We start from the raw sequence: 5653 nt of genomic DNA, 5'->3' as shown, positions 1-5653 counted from the left end.
TTAGAATAGGATGCTAGTCTTTCCATCAGTGGCCCTACATTCTTGTCCGTCTGCCATGCTATACTACTGGGCCGTGATCACTGCGGGAGGTGATCACGGGTATATACTATATACTTTATGTACATGACACATGTGGTGACTAAAGTCGGGTCAGCTCGTTGAGTACCGGCAAGTGATTCTGATGAGGGGGCTGAAAGGACAGGTGGCTCCATCCCGGTAGAGGTGGGCCTGGGTTCCTGACGGCCCCCGACTGTTACTTTATGGCGGAGTGACAGGGCAGGTTGAGACCACCTAGGAGAGAGGTGGGCGTGGCCCTAGTCGGTGTTCGCCGATACTTAACATGCTTAACGAGATCTTGGTATTTGATCTGAGTCTGGCCATTTGGTCTATACGCACTAACCAACTACGCGGGAACAGTTATGGGCACTCGACGTCGTGGTATCAGCCGAAGCTCTTCTTGACGTCAGCGACGGAGCGGCGCGCGCCGGATTGGACTGGAACGCCTGCTAGGCTAGGTCTGCTTCCCGCCGCGTACGCAACGTGCAGGTGTGCAATGGGCGATGGGCCCAGACCCCTGCGCGCATGGGATTTAGATCGGCGTGCTGACCTCTCTGTTGAGCCTAGGTGGGGTTGCGACGTGTTGATCTTCCGAGGCCGGGCATGACCCAGGAAAGTGTGTCCGGCCAAATGGGATCGAGCGTGTTGGGTTATGTGGTGCACCCCTGCAGGGAAGTTTATCTATTCGAATAGCCGTGTCCCTCGGTAAAAGGACGACCCAGAGTTGTACCTTGACCTTATGACAACTAGAACTGGATACTTAATAAAACACCTCCTTCCAAGTGCCAGATATAACCCGGTGATCGCTCTCTAACAGGGCGACGAGGAGGGGATCGCCGGGTAGGTTTATGCTATGCGATGCTACTTGGTGAACTTACCATCTACTCTCTTCTACATGCTGCAAGATGGAGGCTGCCAGAAGCGTAGTCTTCGACAGGACTAGCTACCCCCCCTTATTCTGGCATTCTGCAGTTCAGTCCACCGATATGGCCCTTTACACATATACCCATGCATATGTAGTGTAGCTCCTTCCTTGCGAGTACTTTGGATGAGTACTCACGATTGCTTTTCTCCCTCTTTTCCCCTTTCTATACCTGGTTGTCGCAACCAGATGCTGGAGTCCAGGAGCTAGAGATCCCGAGGATGATTCTACGTGGAGTTCGGCTTCGAGGAGTAGTTAGGAGGTCCCAGGCAGGAGGCCTTGCCTTTTCGATCATTGCTACTTTTGTGCTAGCCTTCTTAAGGCAAACTTGTTTAACTTATGTCTGTACTCAGATATTGTTGCTTACGCTGACTCGTCTATGATCGAGCACTTGTATTCGAGCCCTCGAGGCCCCTGGCTTGTATTATGATGCTTGTATGACTTATTTATGTTGTAGAGTTATGTTGTGATATCTTCCCGTGAATCCCTGATCTTGATCGTACACATTTGCGTGCATGATTAGTGTACGATTGAATCGGGGGCGTCACATAGATTTACGTATAGGTCGGACAACCAGGCGGACGCGGGCGAGCTGGTTTTTAGTTTTGGCCTCTGGGCTTTGACAAATTAAAACCAAACAAACAGGACAAACAATGAAAAAAAATATAATGACACTGATATCATACTTAGATGTGAGGTATTATCTCACATCTTGATGTGACATGGACAGATCCATGATATCTTTGTTGAAAATATACAAGTTAATGGTAGGGCAAATCCTCAGCCTGGCCACATAGTTCTTTCTCCCTTGCTGACAAGTAGGACCCACCTCCACGAACCAGAGTAATCAGAAAAGAATGCACCAGGCACTGTGCACTTGCGGTTCATTCTTGAAAAAAACAAAATGAAAACCAGCGAAAAAAACACTAACGTGGCATGCCAAGTCAACACCAAATTGAGGAAAACATTGGGGGTCAGTTCTGTCAAAGGGGTAAAATGTGGCACGAAGGTGATAAATGGGGGGGGGAGGGGGGTTGTCGCGTGTGCGGACAAAACACCTGGGAGCTTTGGGTGTGCCCCCTTTTTGGGTTCGGTGAAGGGCGAAGAAACGAACGAATCCTACCACTATTGCACAATGATTTTACCCAGGTTTGGGCCGCTATGAAGCCTAATACACTACGTCCTGCTTATTTGTTTTGATGGATGCGTAGAACAAGATTACAAAGGCTTCAATTCAGTTCCGGAGGCTTGCCAGGGCTAGGAATGGGTGATGTGTATGTTGTGGTAGTGGATTGGCTAGCAAGTGCTTCACGAGGGTCCGAAAACCCCGATCTAGGGTGCTCGGTGTTCCCTTTTATAGTCTCAAGGGGTCGCCACAGTAATTACACAGGAGTAAATGAGGTGGTTGTGTAGTGGGGCACAATGCACTGCATAAGCGAACGACAAGTGGCATAGAGCCATCTTGCCGGGAGTAGGAGCACGTCACATCTGTTGCTATCATTGTTGGAAGCCAACGGCTCTTGTGGCTTGTACTATGTGTATGGCTTTTGAGCCGACCTAAGTGTAGGGTATGTTTTCCATTTGATACCTTTCTTTCATTGAGCTTGTATTGTGTAAACGGTACAGGCTTTAGTTCACTATAAAGTCGGGCAAGCACCTCCTTTCTAAAGAAAGGTTGAGTTACATAATGTGCTAAGTCTAGAGAAGTTTTCCATGATTTTGGAGGTCCAAGGATCAATTTAGCCACTCCATCATCAGTTGATTAATGTCCCATCACTATATTTTGGTAGGAGGACTTGACTAGAAAACAATGGAAATGGTCACGAATGGAAGCCCATTACAAACAACCAACATAGTATTTGAAAGAATACAAAAAAAAAGAAATTTGATATATATACATGCAGACGCAGCAAATGCCACAAATATTAGGAAAACCCCGGACGGTATTGTCACCAATGGAAGCCCATGAAGCATTATGAGGAAAACCGCATATGCCACACACATGGTGAAGAAGAATCCCTGTATAGACATGCAAATGAATGTGTGAGGCAAGAACAATGGGAATGTAGCAATCATGTAAGTATTAATGAATAATTAATACAACTTTGTACTTGTTGTGGTCGGAGGTAAGTAGTGTTGGCTGATATGAAAGATTGGAACAAACCTAACTTTGTTTTTTTAAAGAGAGTAGTATCAAGAATGACACGATAACAAGATCTAGTCGAGACATTGATGATGCACACAGTCAGATAAATGAAAAGAAGAAGAAAACACAAAGAAAGTCGACGTGATTAACATTACCATCCACGGCCCACCATCTTTGACAACATGCTAACTATGAATAAAGTACTCCAAAAGCAACGCCTACATGAAGTAAATGACGCGCAACTCCGCCGTCGCCGAATCCAATCATAGAAGGTCGGATCTTGGGGTTTCACCCAAGAGAGCATGTCTAAGAAATCTCCAAAGCAATATCTTCAACAATGGCACGGTCGTAAACACCGCCACTGCCACATGCAACCATCAAATGTTAAACCTAGGCCTTTCACCCTAGAACTCAAGACCCGGTACTTGAATAGCACCGCCTAGCCGAAGTCACTTTGGTTGCTTACATCACTTGTCTAAGAAAATGATGTTGCATTTTGCACAAAGGGACAAACACACACTCCATGGAAACATGCAAACTCAGAACACAAATATTTGATTAAACATCGAATGCTTTAAACTAACCAGATTCCACAACCACCAAATAAATGTTTGTGTCATGTTGAAATTTTGCTTAAAGTCCCCTACAACCGTGCTCTGGATTCCCGTATCTCAAGTGAATGGATAGTTTCCATGTGATATATAGTTTGTCTACGTACGCTACAACCCTAATAAGATAGTATCACCTAGAAACAACTAATTAATTGTGTTGTTTTTTATAAAACTTATTAATTGGGCACTAACTATATTAGATGGTTACAAAGAAAACCATGACATGTGAATCTAAGAAGATACCATAGAGTAAATGACACTTTTTGCCCTCTAAAACTTTGGCACATGCCCTTTTACCCCATTTGTCAGAATTGGGACACTAGCCGAGCTCCAACTAGCTTTTATAGAGTAGCAACATATATACATTGTGGTGGCTTAGCTTTAGGAGTTTTTTTCAAGCAATAAAAGGTAGTATACTTTGTGAAAAAAATAGTGGTGTTTCCTACTGCATATTTATATAATTTTCTGAGTTTATATTACTCCCTCCGTCCTAAAATTCTTGTCTTAGATTTGTCTAAATACAAATGTATCTAGTTACGTTTTAGTGTTAGATACATCCGTATCTAGACAAATCTAAGACAAGAATTTTGGGACGGAGGGAGTACAAAAGAAGCCGAGCTATAGCGAGAAAAAAATAACCAATAAAAAAAGTGAAACAGGTTGTCCATTGAGTTAATCGAAAGTTTCTAGCCACGGCTGAATATGGCAGTAATTTTTCCTGGAAGGTGGGAGCACTGGAAACCAGCCAACCAGTCTCCTCCTTGAATTTTCTTCTGTATCTATATAAACTTGGTTGGGATCCATTGAAAATGAAATCGTTTCTTGCCGTCCAACTAGCCCGTGCAAGAATAATGAAGGCCTCCAGGAAGCAGGCTCTTGAAATGCTCGATGATATCTAATTGTAGACTAATTACCCCTAATAAATATAAATAAAAAATAAATATCCTAAGGTGAATTGCCCAAAATAGGCCTTAATGGATTTTTTTTTGAGATAAATACCCTGTAATGGATTTTTTTTGAGACAAATACCCTGTAATGGATGGCTGGGACTCAATTACTACTAGCCCGTAAGACTAGTAAGTTGCACCTTAAAAGGCCTCAAAACTGGACTCCAGATACAAGACACTCGATGATGAAAGTATTTCAACAATTCGTAATAGTACCTTAATACTGTAGTTTGGAGTTGGAGAGTAGGCCTTACCACCACGAAGAGCCTCCGAGCCCGACTGGACTCCTTCCCCGGAAGCGCATGTGGTTCGATCAGCGGGTAGCCGATGACAATCCCGCCGGAACCACCTTCCATCTGGCGGAACGCCGGCGGGCGAAAAAACCAACAAATACAACAGACAAAGCGATTGCTAGTATCGAGATGGATGGATCCTACTCTTTTTTTTTTTTGAACTTAGACGGATGGATGGATCCTACTCTAGTTTTCCTATGTCGACCGACCGATCTATCGGTCTCTATTTATTTCCTCGTGCCTGGGTTTCTGTTTCCGCAAAGGAGTCCAGGAGTTGTACACCAGCTCGGCTTCCCTTTAACATAGGCCCAGGCGGAGCATTAGGCGGACCTTCGCAGAGGCTAGGAACGAGCGACGAGATATTGGGCCAGCCCAGTTAAGCAGCATAGTGGCATGCAACTCCGAAGCCCACTTGCTCGCTAACTATTTTCTCAACTGTTTCCTTTGATCTCTCTCTGGGAATATCCTATTTGCCGCTCTTTGCGTCAAACTGCCGGCGCTTCGCACACGCGAGCGCCCAAGCAGCGACGCTATGGGCCGGCCCAGTTTTCGCGCGTACAACGCCACTAGCTAGCCGGTTTTGGGAACCTTCTAGAAGGTTCCCTGAACCGGTTTTTTTCTTTTACTGGTTTTCTGTTTTCTTCTCTTTTTTTTGCTTCTGTTTCTTTTTCTTTTAT

The 5653-nt window shown here is 44.7% G+C and overlaps 1 long non-coding RNA gene across 1 annotated transcript; it reads right to left on the bottom strand.

Moving 5' to 3' along the window:
- Positions 1–2790: 2790 nt before the first annotated feature.
- LOC123124693 (uncharacterized) lies at positions 2791–5161 on the bottom strand. Its single transcript, XR_006461194.1, has 2 exons — positions 4938–5161; positions 2791–2998 (listed from the first exon to the last, which is right to left on the bottom strand). It is a non-coding gene; the product is annotated as an uncharacterized lncRNA (long non-coding RNA).
- Positions 5162–5653: the final 492 nt, after the last annotated feature.

The sequence above is a fragment of the Triticum aestivum genome, chromosome 5D (genome assembly GCF_018294505.1).
Source record: "Triticum aestivum cultivar Chinese Spring chromosome 5D, IWGSC CS RefSeq v2.1, whole genome shotgun sequence".
Classification (NCBI taxonomy): domain Eukaryota; kingdom Viridiplantae; phylum Streptophyta; class Magnoliopsida; order Poales; family Poaceae; genus Triticum; species Triticum aestivum.
Note: the sequence above shows the minus strand (reverse complement) of the source record. Positions and strands in the feature narration are given on the sequence as shown.